The sequence below is a fragment of the Pezoporus wallicus genome, unplaced genomic scaffold (genome assembly GCF_028554395.1).
Source record: "Pezoporus wallicus isolate ANWC-B61680 ecotype Strahan unplaced genomic scaffold, APGP_CSIRO_Pwel_v1 contig_13458, whole genome shotgun sequence".
In the NCBI taxonomy this organism is placed as follows: Eukaryota; Metazoa; Chordata; class Aves; order Psittaciformes; family Psittacidae; genus Pezoporus; species Pezoporus wallicus.
Genome location: NW_026635549.1, coordinates 268675 through 291196, shown reverse-complemented (window position 1 = coordinate 291196; position 22522 = coordinate 268675). Strand labels below are relative to the sequence as shown.

General features: G+C 39.8%; 1 protein-coding gene across 25 annotated transcripts in view; it reads left to right on the top strand.

The window, feature by feature from the left end:
- DLG2 (discs large MAGUK scaffold protein 2) overlaps positions 1 to 22522 on the top strand; it is a 995744-nt gene that overhangs the window by 854940 nt on the left and 118282 nt on the right. Inside the window, exon 1 of one of the 25 annotated variants that reach the window (XM_057396747.1) lies at positions 22010 to 22321. The exons of the other annotated variants lie outside the window; for them this stretch is intronic. The gene's annotated coding sequence lies outside the window, so the exon portion shown is untranslated. Of the gene's footprint in view, positions 1 to 22009; positions 22322 to 22522 lie in introns of those variants that run through there. 25 annotated transcript variants of the gene reach the window in all.

Below are 22522 nucleotides of genomic sequence, written 5' to 3'. Positions count from 1 at the left end.
TTTCCCTCTTTAATCCTTCCTCATCTCCTTGAAAGGCCCTATCTATTCTCTGCCCATTTTTTAACTGCACAAGAGATACCAAGGTAATCGATATTTGTTTCTGCATGGTATGCTCTCTCCACAGTGCCTTTTTCATCCATTTATCCCTAAGGAGGAGGCAGCTATTCTCTAGGTATATAATTCATAGCACAGCAGGTCTCTGCTTTCAGTCAGCCTAGAGCTATTAGCTGTTAGTAACGTGGTTATTGATGACAACAGTGGTTTAGAGGTGCTGTTTTCCCTATTATTGCAACTCAAGTAGAGGGCGACACTCTTCATCTTGCGGAGTCTAAAGGGATATATACCAAGGGAATATATTCCTGCTGTCACATTCTCCAGCAACTCTTTATTATCCATCTGTACTACCCACTGTGTGACTGAATTCACCCATTGACTGAATTCTAGAAATTGTCCTATTTATAAATGGTTTCAGAATTGTTTTTTTAAATTGTTCTTGCAAGAAAATGAAATCTAATAGTAATGTTTTCTTCTTCCCCCCCCCCCCCCCTTTTTTTTCTGCTTGTATTATAAACTTTACATGTCATCTTAGTTTGGAGCCAATTTCATAAATGTGATGCTCTACTTTTCTGCTGGTGCTTGGGTAGCTGTATGTGCTGAAAGCTGGCTACACTTACGGTCTGCTCTGTTACGCTTAGCTCCTTTCCTCCCAGTTAGTCACTGGATTATGTTTACCTTTTCTGCTATGCTTTCTGGAATTTAATCACCTTATTAACATCTGGCTAATACCTTACAGATTCAATGGCTTCTCATATGCAGTAGTATTCAGTACTTTCCCCCTTTCATTAAACGCTTCTCTCCCCCCCTGCACTTCACTTCTCCTACTCATTTCAGCAAAGTGGTTCCTATGGCAACACACTTTCCATATACACTTTAGGTTGTGCTTCAGCATAAAAAACATTATATCAGGCTCTCTTCTATTTAATGAAGGCTTAGGCACCCCCAACCCCCATCTGATACTGCCTGACTCACTCCAGGGTTTGGATTAAAACTATTTCTTTTGGTGGAATGTGGATTTTTTTAATGTATAAATGTGTTCCGCAATTAAAATCCTGGTTTTGCCCATATTTGAAACACTTAGTAGGCACGATCTTCCTGCTGTCTTCTCCAGCAGCCTAGGTGGGGTGGTGGGATTTATCCTTTATCTTCAAAACTAGTGTTCTTGTTCTGAAGGGATGCTGCAGGAAATGGCATCTTCCAGGGGCACTTCCAGGTCTGCACTGGTGGGCAGCACACAAGGGGCTGCAGGATCCTGGTTCACACTCTCTGGGGTTCAATCAAGATGGTCACTGCTACTCCACGTACAGGTACAGATTGTGCTCAACATAATAACAGTCATGTCCCTCAGCCAGCCCTCACAATTCATCAACAAGTCTATCGCAAATAAAATCAACAACATGTTCCCATTCGCAGCTTTTGGCTTGGGATGACACAGTCTGTTACAAACCCATCAGATGTTGCAGTGCTGGGCTGCTTTGCGAGTGTTTGAACACGTTGCTGTCCAATGTGATGTTTTTCTTTGGATGAAACAAGCTTTAAATATTTGCACAATAACATTTGATGATGTCCACTCGTCTGAATGTGAGAGGATGGCATAAAATATACCCACTCTTCATACAGGTGTATATGTGTGCATACACGAAATCAGTACTTCAAAACCAACTCTTTCCAAAGACCAGAGGCTGTTAGGGGGTGTTATTTATTTGTATTATGCCAGTGACCCTTAATTGCATGCTCCTTTTCTGCTACACGGTTTTTAGAAATACAGAACCTATGTGTCATCCCTGTCCAAACCAGTTACGTTTTACGTACAAGATGTGATTAGAGATGTTTGCAGACAGGCGGGAGACAGAATGCAAGAAAACAGTAGGACAGTAATGATCAGGAAGATGGACTGCAGCCTAATAATACTGCCAAACTAAACACTGTTACAGTTTTGTGTGTCTCACGGAAAAGCTGATCAAAGCAAAGATCCAGGAAAATTAATTTTGGATAGATTTCAGTGCAACAAGATTTCATTTGCCAATGACAGAGAAAAAGAAATTGCAGTAATTGAAACGTGATCTGAAAGCCTGAGCAGAAGATTTAGTTGCATGGAGTAGAATTTACTCTGCTAAGCATTAATAATCCTACCTAGGTCAGGAAAAATAACTTGAATTATGTGTAGTTAGGAGATGTTGGCTAAAACTTTCAAAAGCATGCACGAGGCCATAGCATCCACAAGAAAATGCTTTTCATTTCTAGAAATGACTGAAGCTTTTGACAGTGAGGATGTCTTTGGCTTTGAGTGAAAATACTCAAGTCTTCTAAAGATCAGATCAGAAATATCTCTTCTTAAGGTACTTAGGAAGCTGTCAAAAAAAGTCCACCAAAGAGGTGTGTTGAGTAGCAATTATTGATTTCAAGCTCATCCATCTAAACACTGAACTTGTCCCAGAGTTCACAGAGCCATAGAGCTGCTTATCTGTTTTGCAAAGCTGGATTCATAATTTGTTTTCTGTTCTTATATTATCAAACAGCTGCTGTCTTCTCCCTGCAGTTCCCATCAAATGCTCATTTCTCCATTTTGTGGTGGTTAATTGAGAATGAAAAGAAAACAAACCAAACAGAACAAAACACAAAATGCTCATAATTTAAAGTGTGTCTGCGTAGTGTGTTTAGGCAGTTGAGAAGTTGCTCTGCCGGTGATGTGAAGTGACTCATGACTTTCATCTGTTTGATCTATTCTATCAAAACTGCTATTGTGGCAGCAGCAATCCTGAAAATATTTTTCCCTAAGCTTTATCACAAGCAATGTTATTCAGACTACACAAAACCACTATGTCCAGAAGTCAGATGTTCATGAGACAATAGCTGTAGGAAGAGTTGTCTCTTACCATCCTATTTAGAAAATAAATTACTCATTCTTACATGTGCTGGTTGAGGCTGAAGATGATTACTCAGTTGTATAAAACTTAGAGAACATGATGAGATCTTGTCTGTGATTAGTATCAATCCCCTTTTGCAGACATATGGATTGTATAACATCATGTATCCAAAGGGCAAGCAAAGCACAAACCTTTTGGAAAAGGGCTATTGACTCTACATAGCTATAAAGTTGTGGGGTTTGTGCCATCACTGCAATTTCAAAACACCTTCCAGGTCTGTATTAATTAGTGAAACTACCATATGCCAGCAATGGTTCTTCTCATTTCACCTTTCGAAGAAAACGGTGTGGGCAGAGAAGTGTTTTAGTTGGGTTTTTGAAGTTATCTGTACATGCATATTGCTAAATACTCATTTAAAGCAAGATGAAAAACTGTTTAAAAGCAAATCTGGTGAGGTCTGCGACAATCTCCATTGCAGTGGGAAATCATTCCTTAGCCAATGGCTGACCTATCAAATCGTGGTTCAGCTCTTGGGTGCTCAGCATGAGTCATGTCAGTGTAATTCCAGCCCAATTAACTTTCATATCCTCAACTTACATTTGGAGATTGTGCGTACGTGCAGGTCCAGTAACTGCAAATGTTCGTACTTAGGCAAATCGGACCCACAATGAGTAATCTGAGCTCTTTCATCATTAAGCACACTTAAAAGTGCTGGTCATAATCTTTCCAGACTACTACACTTTTAGAGTCATCATGAGCTGTTTTGAAGAGGCATTTGACTGGTGATTATTTAAAGACTTAAGGAACAATGTTTGGACTCCTGTGGTTCCCCAGAAATTAGTACTGGTGGCTGTGATTAGTAAATGCAAAGTAGAGGTCTATATCATTTGTGAAACTCTTCGGAACTGATTGTACACACTTACCAGCTTTTATCTTGATTTCAGGATGTGGAGGTGTACAGCGAGGAAAAATTCCATCTCTTCAGGATTAGGAGGTTCAGAAAATGTACAAATCTGGAGATATTTCCACATGTAACTAAAAGTATAAGCTAATTTTTGCATTAGGTAGCTGCAGACAGCAACAACATCTCTTTGCCTTTTCTTCTTAAGGCTGAGTAAACCCAAATGCCTCTTCTTCTGCACGAATATCTACAACGGCGTTATTCAAAGTAAGCTATACATGAAAAGGCAGATCTCCTGCTGTACTGAGTATCTAATTCACTTTTTGAGGAGAGGGGCAACTCTGCCCACCTGCTTTTATCCTGAAGCCCTGCGGAGCTCTGACATGAATTATTGCCGATTGTATATGATGGGAGAGGTGTGCATTGCTTGATTACAAGAGAACATCTCTGTTCCCTGTGCCTGCTCCCTTTATTGCAAACCTTAGAGTTGCAATGAACAAACCACATTTGCTGCTGTTCTCTTTTCACTTCCTTAAAGTATCATTAATTAGTTCATGTAATAGTAGCTGCACATCTGAAATGCTTTTCATTTCATGATCCCAAAGTGCTTTGACGTATTAAGCTTTAAGTCATACATACACATAGGTACAAAGGCGACTGTGAATAACAGAAAACAGAACAGAGCTTGTGCCTGGAGAAGATTAAGACCTCACTGAGAACACTGTTATGGTGGTGCTGGTGGCTTCAAGGAGGCAAAGCTGGTAGGGAGCACTACTTTGTTATACTTCATGTATTCCAAGAGGTCCTCACACACACTGGGGCTTTGTGCCTTTTTGCCTAAAAGTGCCTACAGTTTAGATTAGTTTCAATTAATTAGAGATTTTAAGCAAATTTTGAGGGAGTCTCTTTTATAAAATCAAAATGTTGCTTTGTGACACTAAAATTGTTAAAATATGAAAAAAATCTGCAAACTTTTAAATAAACCCCATATTTATCCTGTAAAGTCAGAAGAGGGCTGCACCAATTGCACTTTCACAGATGGACAAATCTCAAGGAGAGATAGGTCAGAAACCTTTTCAAATCATATGAATTGTTCCTAATCTCTCCTCTTCCACCTGATGGAATGCAATGTTGTAATTTTCCTGGGATTCAGTTAATAACGTTCAAGTCCATGATACGGTTTTGGATCACCTACCTTGGTATAGCTGTCTACCACATGCTTCTAAATTTCATACTGGTACCATGCTGCTGAGGACAAAAATCAGGTAGAACAAAACTGTATATTCCATTAGGGTAAAGTCAAAGATGAAACCTGTCTTTGAGAAGCTTATTCATCCTGTCTCGATTCGATGACACAGAGAAATGGAGAATTCAGCAATTCATGTGCTAATTTCTTCCAATGGTTATTCATTTCAATATCTATTAAAATATGTGCATTATTTCCCATGTGGATTTCTCTGACTTGCAATTCCTAATCTCTTCTTTTCATGCCTTTCTAAATGAAAGTCATTAAGTATGTAATACTTTGTCCCATAAAAGTGGCTCTACATTAAGATTTCTCTGTTTTCTTTTTGCCAGGCTGTAAACCTTTATAACTATTTCTTCAGCTCTTCCGCTGTCTCTCTTTGTGGCTCTTCTGGCTTCTGCCCCAGAGTTTCGCTGCCATTTTTGGACAACTGAATTTCTGTCAGTGTTTTAGTACCAGTGTCCTCAGTACCCAAATACATATTTCTAGTCTGCATTTCACTCCTTTTTCCGCTCAGTCTAACCCATGTGAATTGCCCAGCCATTTCTACTGTAAATTCCTTTTATATTCACTCAAGTATTCATAGTAATGTCTTTCATTCTTTGTTTCTATCTATGTATCGTAGTAGTTGGTTATATTCAAACAGATTTCATTCAACTGGGACTAGCTTAACAAACGAACTAGATCATAAAATAGGGCTGATTCCTTTACTTGTTATTACCTTTTTTAACAGTCTTTGCTCTAGCCTCAGATTTAGTCAAAAGAGGCTTAGATTTCAAAACCATTCATGAAAATGATGAAAAATGTGTCCTCTTGTATTTATCCCTCTGAAACCCCACTGAAAATATCTTCATTCCGGAATCATTTTGTGCTTCTAAATAACATTTTGAGGCACACAGTTCCTTCTAACTTAATACGGGCTTTACTGATACTGTATGGCACACAGCTGTAGTATTCATTCAAACACTTCACAGAACAGTATTAAACTTAGAGGTTTTTAAGTTGGTCATATCTCTAAAGGCAGGCCTGAGGCTTCGAGGTGGCATATTTTCAATAAGTCATATGAATGTCATTATGTTCCTACCCTTAATTTTTCTTGTCATTACTTTAATTGCACTGATATCAGGCTGACTCCTCTGCGCTTGTCCAAGCATCTTCTCTTTCCATCTGGATGACAATTCTTTCAGCTTGCTGGAGTGTCCTCAGCCATAGGTGCACCAAGGAGGAAAATCATATGTATCCTCATCTGTCGCTTCAAGAACTCTTAGACATGAACTAATCATACCTATTTATATATAATCTTCTATTCCCAGTTAATAGTGTTTTGGTTTTTACTTTGTGTTTAATAAGCACTCTAATTACAGACAGGTATTTCATCTGTTTCATGTAAATGAAGTTAATCATCCCATTTCTTTCCAAAACCTGAATAGAAGTATTTAGTGAATAGTTCCGTGTTCTGCATTACTACTACGAATTTTATCTTCACCTAATGATGGATCCACACTATTGCTCAGAGCTTTTTTCTTCAAAACAGACTGAAACAGTCATTTTTTATTGTTCTTAGTCTTGCTAGCTGCATTTCTTCTAGAACCTATTATAATTTTCTGTACTTGATACCTTTTGGCTTACACCAGGTGCTATTCTACTTTCTTTTTATTTCTGATGGCTACCTGTATTTCACCACTGAACCAGGAAGAACTTCTGAGCCTGTCCTGCCCTTCCTAGAGCTCTATCTGTCACTGATAAAGGTTGATCATTAAGATCTGTGATGGCAGAGCAGTGAGTTGGAGGATCCATTGGCACAGCCTGGTATGATGCTATATAAAGAGCCACATGCATAAAAACTGTAGCTGCAAACAGTGGCCTCAAACTCTATGGCTGTGGCCCCAGTGTTAACAGGGAGTCCCTGATGACAGTTGCTTTCATCCATGGGATCAAAATTACCTTTTTTGGTAGAATATTTCCATATTGTGAGGGTGTCTGGCACTTTTCTGTTTTCTTCCTCTGGAGGCAAGTTCTGCTGTAGTTTTTGCTTGAATGCTTATATGAAAATCCAACAAACCATATGTAAGGAGAGAGGCAAAATTATCTCCTCAGCTGAACCCATCAAACCTGACAACAGACTCCTAGTTCTCTGTCTTGGGATGTCTTAGTAGCAAATTCTGCCCAGGGGCTTGTGAGTACAAATGTATGGCTAATAAAAATTGAGGTTTTTACTTGAAAGCAGAAGGTAACTGGGTTTTCATGAGAGCTTTGAGAGAATACAATAATAAGAGTTTGTTGTCTTTTAAGTACTCTCCCATCATTTAGCTATACGTTTGACATGCTGATCAATAATATGGAATAATGTAATAAGTTCATCCTGACAAGCTGAGGAGTTCAGAGTGGCGATTGTGCTCTACATGAAGGGCATGCAACCTAGGAGAAAATGTAAGTGTGTAAGCAAAAGCAGAGTTGGATGAAGACTGACTAAGAAGCAAGAAATCAAATAGCCACGTGTGGGTCCTATTTTGGGATAGCGCCCCTTGGGCCAGCTTTAGCCACCTGCTTGAGGTGTGCCTGATTCCTTAATCCATGGTGTAAATTGGGTGTTGCAAATATTGTCCCTGAAGGCAATATGTTTGTGGAAGTGCTAAACCAGTTTTTTTTATATTTGCAAGAGGTCAATGATTGTCCTGTTTTGGGTGCAGGGAGAGCATAAATTTGATTAAACTAATGTCACCTTGGTGCAGATCCCAAATCAGAGCTTTCTGAAACAAAATAATAGAGAATCAGTTTATTCTGGTTTAAGTCTGACATTTTAAAAGGCCTAAAATTAGTCCTGGATATGATGGATGATATTTGGGTTTTTACTTGTTTGTTCACCATTATCTTCAGCTCCTTTAAGAAGACTGGAACAGATTGAGCTTGTGGGGTGGGATGGAGGGAGCTCCTTCATGGTGGAGAACAGAAGGTCCTGAAAGCTAGGATAAACTTCCATATCTGATAGGCAAAAGGAAGGAAGGAAGATGGGTACCTACAGCTGGTGTGGGGTCTGATGCTTGTCAGAAAGTCCATGAGTTAGAAGTAGCAATGTCTTAAAGTGCGAAGCCTCTCCTCCCATAGGGCCATGATGGATGAGAAGAAAATTCTGTATAATCCCTCCACAATCTCTCTTTGATTTAAAATAATCACTTTGTTAGCATATATGCCAGTAAATAATAGCAATATTCCCAAAACGAATGTGGTCGTCCTTGCTGTCAAGTTGTTAGTGGGGTCCCTAGCACATTTCGGCCCAGTACTACATGATGTGGGAGCCAGCCTGGGTACAATATCAGCCACAGAAGCCAGGTTAAACTTTGGGCAGTAGGAGAGTTTGGTGGCGCAGTCATGATCTGCTCCAAGATGCCTGGGAATCATCTTGGAAACATCCGAGTTACTAATCATGCACATAGCCTATGAGGTCTCTCTAATTAAAAATGTCAGGATTCTAATAAAACCTCTATCTCCTGAGTCCAGAAGTCTTTTAGAGCTACCTGAAAGGTCTGGCCAGCCCAGGGTCCTGTGGCACTGGGTTAATCCGTCCCTGGCAGCATCTGCATCTCCTGACACTATATGAGTGTGAAAGCAGAATTGCCTGGAAAACAAAGCCTACCGCTGTGTCACCAGAGCTGCAAGCGGTGCAGAATGTTAGATTAAGGTAAAAAATAAAGGGGTTTTATAATTATTATTTTCTAAAGTACATTTTTCCCCTGCAGTCAGAATGTCAGAGCACCAGGAACAAATGCTCACTTTGAGATCTCCAGGTGGTTTAAGTGCTGCTCTGTGCTCTGCAACCTGTTGGTACAGTAAAGTCTTTGCAGTACTTGAGCTGGCAACCAGCCGGGAACTTGAGGGTCACCCCTGATTTGCCTATTTATTATTGATTGAATGCTGCACAATGAACTGATTTGCATACATCTGCATAGAAGTTTAATGTTTAATTAATGCATATCTTTTTTACAGTTTTTAATATATGCTATCAGTCAGTGTCATGAATTGCGGGGAGATAAAAGAAGGTGAACAAAGCAAAAGGAGCAAATAGAACTTTTTGACCTAAAATCCACCTTTCTTCCACTGCTGATGTGCTTTTGAAAGCGATTCTTAGGAAATGAGACACATTTCCTAATTGCCCCCTGCTGCTACTTAGCATAGAGCTTCCATGAACACCCCTACGGCTGCTCATGCAGGCAGATGCAAGTCCATTAAACGGCTGTGAATTACTCTTCTCCACTTAGAGAGCACTCTGATCAGCAGCACTGTTTGTGGTGCCTCTCCTGAGCACAGTATCTCTTTGCTGGGCTAGAGAAGATTAGGATGGAAAAAAAGGTATGAAACACAAAGATAAAATTGATGCTCACAAACCAACCATCAAATATTTTTCCCCTCCACAATATTTCATAGCGATAAAATTTTTAAAAACCCCACAGTTTCATCTTTTAAATGTCTCTAAGCCAATTTTCAAGTAAATAAATAAATCTTGAAGCTTTGTGCTCGAAGCAAGGGAGGATCTTGTTGCTGTTTTCAGTTGCCAGAAAGGAGGCTATAAAGAAGAGCCAGTCTTCTCAGGGATGCACAATGACAGGGTAGGAGGCAGAGGACACAAATGACAACTAAGGAAATTCCAATTCATTTTTAAGTACAAAATCTTCACTGTGACAGCAGTCAGGTATTGGAAGAAGTTGCTCAGAGAGACTGTGCAATGTCAGTTATTGAGTATGTTCAGAACTCAACTGCTCAAGGCCCTGAGCAAATGGACCTGCTTTGAGCATGGGTCTGGACGAGATGAATTCTGGAAGGTCACTTCCTATATGAACTAATTTCTTGTTCTGTGTAGATCAAGTAGATTTGTGAGCATCAGGATCTCTTTTTCAAGATACACTTCCATTTCAACTAGATAGATATAATTGATAATGTAATAGTGCATATTTCATGGTGTAATTCGCCATGTAAGTCTGTAGCTGTCTTAAGTAATGCTTGAGTACTGTGCTGAAATTAGTTTAAGAGACTTCAATTACCTGTGTTTTGAAGAACACTTCATTTGGATAACACGTAGAAGGATGACATAAGAAGGCACTAGGAAATTATCCTTCAAACTTGGCTTATTTTGTGTGAGGTATATTAATATGGATAGCACTCAGGTTCTACCTGTTCAGTTAAAACTGCTTGCTAAGTATTTTTTGTGTTTATAAGGTAGTGTATCTTCATTTAAGTGTACAGAAAGTGTGTGTGAAGGGTCTGAAGATTCCTCTGCATGAAAATTGCCTTTCAGGATAGCTAGATAACTACAGAAAAGTTCTTATGACAGAAAACTGCTCTAGCAAAACTGTTGTTGAATTATTGGATCATATTTTTTATCATATAGAGCCTGGTAATAAAGTTATCTAGGAAATGTTTAGATCAAAGTTCTCCATGAAAACAGGATTAGACTTTCATCTCAATATATATGTATCTTAAAAACAGATACACATTGCTTGCTCTGAACTGAGGATCCCTGAAAAGCTGGTTATTACTGGAGGTAGAAGATAAGTGGCCTTGGTTAGGGCATTGCTTTGAGCAGCAGAGCAACCAGATAACCCCATTGTTTTCTGCAGGAAAAGTTAATTTTAAATGCTGCTGGCAAAGGAAACTGTAAAGGGGAAGATAGAAAATCTGCAAATAAAGAGAGAGGGGGATAGAAAATCTGCATAAAATACGTTGAGAGATTGCCTGTTAATTTTCTTCCTTTCTGATATATATGCGACTGAGGTTGGTTTGTGTTTGCCAAGATGGTTAGGATTTATATAGGTATCAGGACTAAAATAGCTGAGGAACCATGCTGAGTCTTCCTCTTCTCATTCTAAACCCTCAAATACCACTGGCAGATACTTATTCTGGTTCCCCCTTACAGTAGCGCTTTTATGCTCATACAGTGAAATCATGACAAAATGAGCAAAAATGATGAAAGATCAACTATGGGACTTTGTTATATGCACTCCATTAACAAAATATTTATTATTGGAAAGGATACATGTCATGTAATAGCAGAAACTGTTCACTGACAAACCTGCATCTGGGTATTGTCAGCAGGCACTCTGTGCATGTTGCAGAGGGGGTAAAATGAACGAAGAATTGAACACCTTATTACATAAAACACTGATTTAGGAACCATCAACAGCATAATATTTTGGGCCTAGATACATTAATGTATCTGGACATTTAACTCCTGGGACGGTCATTGAGGGTGAGGCTTCTTCTGCAGAGAATATCCTAATCGTTCTAATAATCCTTATTTTGTTGATTACATTAGAATAGAGTATTTCAGTTGGAAGAGACCTGCAACAATCATCTAGTCCAACTGCCTGACCAGTTCAGGGCTGACCAAGTTAAAGCATGTTATTAAGGGCATTGTCCAAGTGCCTCTAACACTGCCAGGCTTGGGGCATCAACCACCTCTCTAGGTTCCAATGTTTGACCACCCTCTAGGTAAAGAAATGCTTCCTATTTATTAGTAGACCTCCTGTATTCCCAATAAATTGCCTGTTCTACTTATTTGTCCTTAATATTAGGGAAAAATGTTTTGGTATGGTCCATTTCGGTAGGATGTTATGATTTTGCAAAAGTGCCAGCACAGTCCAGGTGGGTTTCTGGTTCCTAGCAGCTCCATTCTCCTGGTGAGCATCCTCCCAGGCTGCTGAGCAGCCTCATCCTCCACACTGAGCAGTGCTTAGGGACTGCCCCCAGGCTGGGCATGCACGCCACTTACTACACATGCACACCTGGTGTTTGGCAGGGATTTTTCAGTTCTATATATTTGATTCTTTTAAGGAAATTTCCAAAATATCAAAATTATGGAAAATTAGCTTTCTCTGCCTATTTTTTAGCTCTGCATAGGAAGCCTGCCTGACAAATTATCAAAAAATATAAGTGCCAGAATGAAAAATATCGGTTATTGTGTTATGATTAGAATCAAAGATCTCTGGAAATAGAGAACAAAGGAAACCATAAGCAGAATAATTGTGTCATTTTTCTGCTTCCATATGTTAGCATGAAGCTGTGGAGATTAAGTAAGTTTTGGCAAAATTAGATCCATGAGTCCTTTATCAAGTTTCACCTGGATTTACCATGCAGACTGTAAAATTCTTTTAGTCCTAATAATGCTCAATACATAGAGGACATGACTTTACATACCAGGTTGCCTTTCAACTGTAATAAAAAGTCCTCAAACGTAGAAAATGCTATGAAACGTTCCTTAGATTTCAGCAGTCATAATATTTATCACAAACAAATCATTAGCTTAAATTAATATGGGACATTCACTTATAGCAGCATTGCTTCAAAGAAAAAGATTAGCATTGAAAACGATATTTTCTCAGCTGTCAATGCTGTCATCAGTGGTTACATACTGTATAATGACATTTTTCTTCCTCAGTATGATATTGAGTTCTAATCTGAGTTTTTCAATGACTTGTACCTCTGTCATTTTTCTTCATAAAGTGTACACCTAAATTTTAATGAACTGAACAAAGGTTGTGCCTCTTTTGTTACCACTGCATGGGAATAAATAAGAGGATTTGGTTTTGGCTGGAAAGGTCAGAAATAATTTCTAGCTCCCGTATCCAATCTAATGCCAGTAGATGTGCTTTCCCACAGGAAGTCGTTAGCTTGTTGACCAGGTATAAAAAGAAAGTTAAACAAAATCAATTCATTGCAAAGAGCACTACATTAAATCAACTTAAATTAAATCAAATATCTTAATATCCCAAATGCATTTAATTCTTCCAGAAAAAATAGGCCCTAATTTCTGGTAGTTCATTTGAAGAAAGATCTGTAAGTGACTCCCATGAATGTTAATATGCTTTAAATGTTGCATATATTGATTTCATACATTTAATTGAGTTTCCCTAATTGTCTCCAAATCTTCTTAAGTCAACAAGTTTGTAGATTAAAACCAGAAGCTTATTTGGTCATCAATTAACTGCAAACCAAGCAGGGTATAAAAGTACATTCCGCATTCTGTATAGTAATAGTATAGGAATTCTGTTACAGGAATAAAAATGTTAATTGTTATTTGACTTTCAACATTATGTTTCTTAGGTTTCTGAGAAAAGCCAAACATGTACCTCAAAAACTTGTCAAGAAACATGCATATATATCTGCATGATTTATCTGGTTTTGTGATCATTTGCATTTAATTTCCAGACAATGTCTGCATGAATTTATTGTTGGTAATATTTTTATAATAAACATATTTCATAGGAATATTTGCCCAAGAAATGTAGTGCTGATATTTACATCTCACCAGGCAGGAAAGGAAGAAATACTGTATGATTATGCAAAACTCATATTGTAAATACTAACAACACAGTGTTCCTAAATTATCTATAGGCAGAGGGTATCTACTGACTCCCACGTGACCATTAATTTGGGAAAGCAACAAAAAACCTCATTAAAAGCAAGAAGAAACAAAGAAAAGGAAATGGAGAAGAAAGCCTATACTGACTGTTCAGTTCTACTGGTCAGTCATACTCAGAAAAGCTTTATTTACCAGTCTTCTTTTTATTAGCATATAAGTAAACACACATGATGTAAGATTTTCATTTTTCATCCTCCTAAAAGGCCTTGTTATTTCAATAGGTAAGAGCTGAAGTACAGTAGTCCAATGGGATGCTTACTGAGAAACAAATAGCTAAATTTATAGGTAAAAAGCAAAAGGATTTTTTTCTCATAACTTTCTCGTCCAATCTAACTAATTTTTGCATGCCCAGAACTTTGATGGCACTTCCAGGTATCCAGGTTTTATTACCTTCTGATTGAATACCATCATATTTGTAGGGTCACACACTGCCAGGATACATCCCATCTATTAAGATATGAAACTGGTTATGATCTCCCCAAGGAGTCATCTTCCTAACTTCTCTGTCCTTTCATTGTGTACTGTGGACAGTGTTTTCTTTGTAAGGGTCATATTGTTTCCTATAAAAGAGGCCCATTTTCATTGTCTTACTGCATTTTTATATGTTGTTATTAAAGCCCTTGTTTGGTACCGACACAGAGTAGTATGGATTGCCCACTTCTCACATGTTCACCTCAGGGTCACTTTGTTTTTATTGTTCTCATTCACATATGTCACTTCCGATTATTCTGCCCCCAAATTACATTTTAGAGGCCAATAAGCACGTTCTCTGAGAACTGGAGCTGAAAAAGCTCCTTTAATTTGTATGCACACTCAGCCACAGTGCTTTTATGTTGTTTCCTCTTACACCCCTCAGTCTGAATATGTTACTGCCTGCTATGCAGTACTAACATGGGGAGAGCCAAAGGATTTTTCACTTTTTCCTAGTTGTGGTTAAAAACAGAAGGACTGGAGAAAATCACTGCTTGGACTTTGCTATGTCTTGCAGAACTCTTTGCTTTGAAGGTGCTTAGGTGGCCTGCAGCATTAACGATTAAATACATCATTATTTTCAGTGTTATCTTCACAATACCTGCAGGAAGCAGTGCTGAGCTGAGAAACTGAGTTGCAGAAGAAGAGTCCATCCCAGAATACACAGGAACAAAACTGCTGCAGCAGATGTCTCAGGCTCTCAGCTACTGCGTTTGCTCCTGCTTTCCTTTTCCAAGGTGCTCTGCTAAAAAGGCAGTAGTGTTGTAAGCACAAGGGAGAGAAGTCACTCAGATTCCTCCTCCCCGCTGCTGCTCTTAACTTTTCTTTTACCTTTGGCTTTTATTTTCCATGGTTTATTTCCAGTTCAGGAGTCCAGCAGAAAACTGATCAGAGCATAGAACCATCAAATCATAGAATAGTTAGGGCTGGAAGGGAACTTTAAAGGTCATCTTGTTCAAACCCCTTGCAATAAGCAAGGATATCTTCCACCAGATCAAGTTACTCAGAGCCCCATTCAACCTGACTTTAAATGTTTCCAGGGATGCTGCATCCACTACCTCCCTGGGGAGCCAGCTCCAGTGTTTCACTGCCTTCATCATAAGAAATTTCTCCCTCAAATCTTTTCTAAATCTACCATCTTTTAGCATAGGAATAGAAAACTACAGACTTAAGTGCTGAGAACTGCACATCCTCACCTTTAGCACACACAGTCTCTCTGTTCCATTCTGTTATTTCCTGATCAATCCCATTATATCATTTAAGAAGCATTAACCAAATGTTCTTGTTGTATCTACATAGCATGAGTTATTTCAGTAGAAACTTAACTTGGAGACTCTGATGCTGTAGTGAGAATTATGTATTACCTCCTTTAATTCTTCAGTTATTCAGTTAAAGGTCTTGGAGCATTTTCCCACTCCTAATTAATCCTTGAGTAAGTAACAATAAGTAGTTCAAGAACAGAGCATCTAATCAGTGCCCTGGTTCCTGGGTCCCATCAGAGGCAATCCTTACAAAATGGTGGCTTGTCCTTACGTGCCCAGCTCAGCTTAGACTCTCTGGAATTTAGTTGCCAGGTACAGATGTGGTGGGATGACAGATATATTTTCCTGTTCATGGTTGCTGCTGACCTATAGGTGGAGTATCATTGCCATTCATGCCTTCAGAGTGCCCAGGCAGTACAGGAATACACTGAGCATGAAGTCCCCACGCAGCAGGTTCACCAGGGTATCATCCCCCTTCCCTAACCAAAAAGGTTTCTGGTGAGAACTGAATTAATTGGTCTGACGTTAAAGCCAAGACAGTAAATCTGCAGTTTCAGCTACAGATGATTCCTGCAGAGATGAGGGAGGGTTTGCCATATCCCAGCAGAGCAGTTCTTTCTTCCCTTCTTTTTGAGCAATGGTGTTCCTGCAGTTACATATATTGTGCCTTGGTTGGAAGTACTTTCTTGGCACATTCACAAGAAATGGCAGAAAACTGCAGAAGTAAATTTGCAAGAATGGCTGGCACAGCCCTAGCTTGAGTATCACTTGCTGTCCTTCCTTGGCTTGTGTGGTTCACAAACTGCTTTCCATGTTCAGGCTCCAGGAAGAGCGTAACAGTGGAGTTTAATGAGTAGGTTAAATTCACTCATGGAGTCATCTAAACTAGTTCGTTTGGAGCTAGAATGGGTATCTCTACATTGCTCTGCCATCTGCATTGTAGTTAGTCATCCAGGCTTCAAATTTCCTTTCCTGAAAGAGAACTGTAGGAGGGGAAAACTTAATCTAAAAGTGTGTGCATACCGATTCCTGCACTCGCTCTTTGTCACAATCAGTGCAGAAGGCATCCTCAGGCCGCTTATCTACCACAAATGCAGGCCTGAATGTCACTATTTTCTCATTAAGACTGCTCAGCGTTCTCATCTTCTGTCCCCTTCCATGGATGGCTCCATGCAGCACTGCCGTGGGCTTCTTTAATAAAGCAGATCTGCTCTCGCCACCACACATACCGTGCCTCTTACCGTGATGCCTGTAGAGCTGTTACTTTCTCCATGCGTCAGTAATTGCTATAGGTAACAGGAAGGACTATGCCAAGCTGACAGATTTTCATCACCATCCTCAGAGGAGTCAAGTGTATCATTCCTGTGCTGTGCTTCTTCCCCAAATCAGCCACCTACTCCTCCCACCACAGAGTGCACGCAGAGTTAAACTGCAAATCGCAGGAGGATCTTCATGTCCTTCCACCATTCTTTGCTATACAAAGCTTTTAACTCATTTGCTCCCTGTACCAGGCTTATAAGGAGGTTGACTGTAAGATCTTCTGTTTCCGTAGAAGGTGCTTGTCTGGTTTTTGTGAGACCCCACTTGGAGTATTGTGTGCAGTTCTGGTGTCCTCAACATAAAAAGGACATGGAACTGTTGGAACAAGTCCAGAGGAGGCCACGAGGATGATCAGGGGACTGGAGCACCTCCTGTATGAAGACAGGCTGAGGAAGTTGGGGCTGTACAGCCTGGAGAACAGAAGGTGTGTGGAGACCTCATAGCAGCCTTCCAGTATCTGAAGAGGGCCTATAGGGATGCTGGGGAGGGACTCTTCATCAGGGACTATGGTGACAGAACAAGGGGTAGCGGGTTAAAACTTAAACAGGGGAACTTTAGATTGGGTATAAGGAAGAAGTTCTTTACTGTTAGGGTGGTGAGGCACTGGAATGGGTTGCCCAAGGAAGTTGTGAATGCTCCATCCCTGGTGGTGTTCAAGGCCAGGTTGAACAGAACCTTGGGTGACATGGTTTAGTATGAGGTGTCCCTACCCATGGCACGGGTGTTGGAACTGGGTGATCTTTAGGTCCTTTCCAACCTTAACTATTCTGTTTCTATGAATCTAATCTTTTACCTAATAGAAGATGGATTGTGAGGTACTTTTCCAGCTCCTTGAGTGAGTAAGTCCTTTGTGATTTGTTTTGGATTTGAATATCAACCTTCAGATGAATTTAACTCATTTAAAATGAAACAGCAGAAAGAAAACAATGGGAAACCCAGGGTTAAAGGGAAAATGAAAGTCCAGACAGCAATAACAAAAAGCCCCCAAAAGTTCTGGATGCTGAAATATCCCTTCCAAGTTTCTCAGCGCATTTAACCAGCTAAACCAACCTAATCCATACAGAAAATCAACATTTTTATGAAGTCTCAGGCTGCTCCTGAGATATCCACTGGCTTATAAATGGACTGCTGTAGTATTCCAGGTTCATGGGGTGCTATAAAAGGCCTTTCAAATCAAATCCATGCAGCCTCTCCAGAGGCTTTAGGGGAAGTGCCATCTGGCCTTCCCTCCTTTTAGCAGCTCTTCTTTATTACTGATAATATCATTTATATTCTTGAGACTATGAAGCCACTGTTAAGGGACTTCAGCCTTCCTAACTGGCAAAGCAAGGTCTTGTCATTGCCCTTGATCAACTGGAACTGCTCCCTTGGGTGTGCGTTCATTCAGGCCTAACCAAATATCTTCTTTATTTCCCTGTTTTTTCACACATAGTCCTCATCCAGAGAGAAGACTTCAGCTTTTACTCTGCACTTGTAGCAGAAAAGATGGCACTTGAGGAAGAAAACTGTAATTCAGAAAAATATTATTGCAGTAATAGCACTTGTGCAGTCCTTGCATCTCCAAAGCCCTGTGCCAGCTAATTTATTTATTAATCTAAATAAGCAGTTTTATTCATTTGTACTTAGGAGGATTAATCTTAGAAACTGAAACTATTTTAAAACTGTTCTTAAATGGAATTGCAAGCGCGCTGCATTGATAGGAAATTAATTTCTCCATTGCCTTGCTGTGTCAATGACATTAATTTACATTCTCACTACTGTTTATTTTGCAATGTATGATGTATGTAGGTTACAGAATGAAATATTCTGTCTGACTCAATGTGTAGTACTGGTTTACCATATATTTACAGAAGAACAAATTCTCATTGGGTTGAGACTACAGACAGTGGAATCGAACTTGTGAAATCCATAAATCCTCAGTGGTCTCAGCTGGAATTGAAAGTTTGATAGATTTCATTACTCAAAAGGTGCAGCAGCCCTATATCACCCGACTGCCCATCTGAGACTATAGGTGTTGAAATTCCCTGTGGTTACCTTTATCAAATGTAATAACAGACTTTTACAAGTGTACCTAGCTGGTTTTGATTTGAAATAAGGTAGGTCTCAGAACTAACTACGCTCATACGGATTTCATGGCAATTTTCAGCAGGCTTAGGGAGGGAGAGCTAAATCAGTACCTTCGCAGGGAGGAAGCAAAGCAATGACCTGGTTTGTGACCTGCAGCCCTCGAGGTTCTGGGTTTTGTCTTGTAAGGGGCCCAGGCGAGGCTGGGCTATTGTTAAATGCTCAGACTGAGGCAGAGAAATGTGTTGAGTCTGAGCTCAAAGGAGAAATATCCATGAGGAAATGATGTTTTCTTAGATCCCCTGATCACTGAAGGGTTTATGTTTCTTGTTATTACTGTTCTTCTGGATATTATTGCATGAAAAATGCCCATTCTTTCTTTAAATCCTGCTGGGCTCTTTGCTTTACAGGTACTCTCTGACAGTGCCATCAACAGAGGCTATCAAACAAAAGAGCCTTTCCTTAGCCAGTGTAAATCTGACAGACATTCACTGGAGGAACTGAAGAGCGTAACTGCTAGACACAGGGTACCGAATAAACCCCCCTCCTGTGTGCATGATGGCTTCTTAGGCCACATGGCAAGGATTACTGGTCATCCATATCATCTGATGTAGCCTGGAGATTATCTCTGTTGGCGCACATTTATTCACCTGGAACTCTGGGTCCGCACTGTGGAGATCCAATTTGCTTCACTGGGGTGTGAATTTACTAGCTAATTTGTGATCTTGGTAGTATCAAATCTGCCCATAGTTATTCTTAATTTGAAGTTTCCTCAGCTGCTTCTTGAGCAGAAAAGGAACTACTCTTGTTATTCCAGTTGAATGCTCTGATTTTTCCCCAGGGACCTGTGTGCTTACTTTAGATAACAAATATCTATTCGATAGGTAGTAATATCTATTGTAATATCTATTGATGTGTAGATAATATAGTCTATGTGACTGTGGAAGAAAGTAGTCACGTTTTGGCAGCAAATGGGAACACTTTTGTCTTTTGTTTCATTTTTAGATCATTTCTAGTTTGCAGCTTGAAGCAAAGAATCTCAAAGTCAATACCAAATGTGTTTGTTACAAATGCCTTAAAATATCTACTATATATACATGAAGGTATACAGAAATCTGGGAGCCATATGGGATTTTCACACACCTGTCAGTGAAGTGAGTAAGTTTGAATGTGAAATCTTACATTCTGCACCAGAACATATGTGGAAAGCCCAAGGACATGGGTTGTGTGATGAGTGTATCCATTCACTAAAAAGGTAGCAGTTTCACAGAGCACTACATTGCTGAATATTATGGAAATATTGGCTACAAAATATTCCTAATGGAAAGATAACATGGAAACCAGGATATCTAATTCAAAATTGCAAGTAAGTGTGAAATGGGGTAGTGATTTTTTCTTGGAATTGTGGCTCTTGTGTAATACCACAGATTGTGCTTTATGCATGCCACCCACACACAGCTATGAAATATTGCAGTGGCTTACATTATTGTGATATTGGTCAGTTTTAGGTGAGCTGAATTTTAGGGTGAATGTCATGTTGGTCAAGGAGAACCAACCAAACATTGCTTGTGTCTTAATCACACTTCACCAAATTATTGTAAAGCAGTATCATGTTTGCATAGATTACATAGAGGGAAGCCTCTTCAAACCTGAATGGTTAAGGCAAAGCAAAATGGGAAATGGATGCCATTTAGGGCACATATGAAAAATAGGTCAGAACCCCCTAATTAGTGCACAAGACAACAAACTTTTGTGCTTGGGTCATTTTAGAGAACCTCCATGATTTGCAAGTGAAATGTGTAAGCCCATGAGAATAGGAATTGGCTATAAAAGCCAAATCCAGTGGCACAGGTCTTTTTGCTGCTTCTTAATGAGCTAAGATCTGTCATTTGGAATATTTTCTGCCCTTATTGAATTATTCCCAGTCAGCATTGCTGGAGAATCCAATTATTGGATCTCAGCTGCCCTTTCCCTCTGAGAAAGACAAAGACATCAAAACCATTACTCTGATTAATCCCTGATACGTCTCCCCTACATTCTGCCACCCAGCGACACACAGCTTTTCCTTCATACAAGCCGCTATAGTAAGAGCCAGTAGCACATGCAGAAACACTGCTCATGCCTCTGGCCTTTAGTGAAATATTTCTCACGTAGTGAAGGTGCTGAACACAAAGAAATAAATGAGGAATGGGGAGTGGGGAACAAGCAGCTGAAGACGGGAGAGAAAGGATATATATAGGACTTGCTTTTGCTATGCATGAAATGCAACACCCTGTTCCCACATCGTGACGCACATCAGCTGGTCCAGATGGTGAGAAGGGTTGGGTTTCTGCCTGGGGCTGCCGGCAGAGGCTTCATTTGCATTCCTCAGCCCAGTTGTTCATGGAAAAGCATCCAGGCGATGCACAGCCGCTCACACAACTGTGCTCACCTTCCTAAGCACAACCTTTCTTTGTGGTACCAAACACTGGGAGACGTTTGCAGGCATGAGGAACGAAAGGAGTTTGATCAAGTTCAGGCTCCAAATGGAGCCTTCTGAGTGTCGTCACCAGTGGTGTAGAAATAGCAAATCGTCCCAAATAAAGCATTCATTCACACTCCGTGCTGGTACAAATAGCCTGGAGTTTGTGTAAAACACAAAATTCCTGGAGCTCAGCTCTCTCCATCATAAAGGTCTTGCCATACAAAACCCTTTCCAGTGGCTGTGTATTACCATTACCATAACCAGTTTTGCTTGTTAGGGGCTAATTGTGAGTGTTTATTTGAGGCATGTGCAGCAACTGCGATTGTTACTGCTGTAATTAATCCCATTAGAAAATGTTCGGTTTCATTGATTATATAGATGGGTCTAGTTTTAGCTGTTTGATTCTGTTATTTTGTAGCTATAAATTTCCTTTAAGAACAATGCAGGCATAAGTGAAGAGCATTACAAATACGTATTTGTAACTTAGAGGATATTCTTAAAACCTACCAACATTTTTTGAGGGGCTTGTAAAATGTACACATCATTTCACCTACCAAGTATATTGCTTTTAGCAGTCATTCTTCCTGGAGTAAAGTTTTTAGTTTATCTTTGCTAATGTCCATGGAATTTGCCTGAATAATTTCCATTCATGAAAGTGGAAGTTACAAACTCCGAGTTAGTCACTAAGCAAGAGCTGTGTCTTTAAGAAAGGAAGGTTTTATGAAGATTAGCCATAAAAACCGCATCTAGAGGAGGTTGAAGCTACATTTACTACTGTATTAAGAAACGTTTAAGTGATGAATTCATATCAGCAGATGGTTTCTTCTCCAAGTTTTGCTTCTCCCCTAAAGTGCAGTTGTTCATTCCACCTTAACAAGGTGCAGTGATTGACAGGTAGAGATGTTGCACAGAGCAGGAGGTGGGAGTGTGCTCTATTGGTTTGTGCTTGTACATCCTGAGCACCAATTACTGTCACTGCTGCCAGCACTGATGTGTTTATCAGGATGAGTTATAGCAGAATATATGTACACAGGCAGTGTGTATGCTGGATGACCACCCCCTGTGATGTAAAATATGAGAGTCTGGGAGCTACCGTTTTATAATTCATCAGGTTCAGCAACTGAATGTTGTTGGTTGGCTTAGTTATAAAGGCAAGTGTGAACTGAACAGCAGACAGGAGCATCTCGCATTAAGAGTCCTGAGAAGCTGCATTTGGTGACTGGGCTCTGCTTTTGTTCAAGTGAATTCAGTCCTCGGTGAGTGATGGGGGTTCTGTGGAACTGAAGCTGTTATTATATAAGCTGGGGAAACCTGCCTGCTAGTTTTATGTGTATTTTGCTGCTGGAAGTCCTTGTCTGTGGTTGTTTTTAGATTTTGCAATATTTTCAGTCGTGTACGTTACTGGCAAAAATGAGATGAAAAGGAAAATGCAATGATGAATTATTCACTATAGTGCT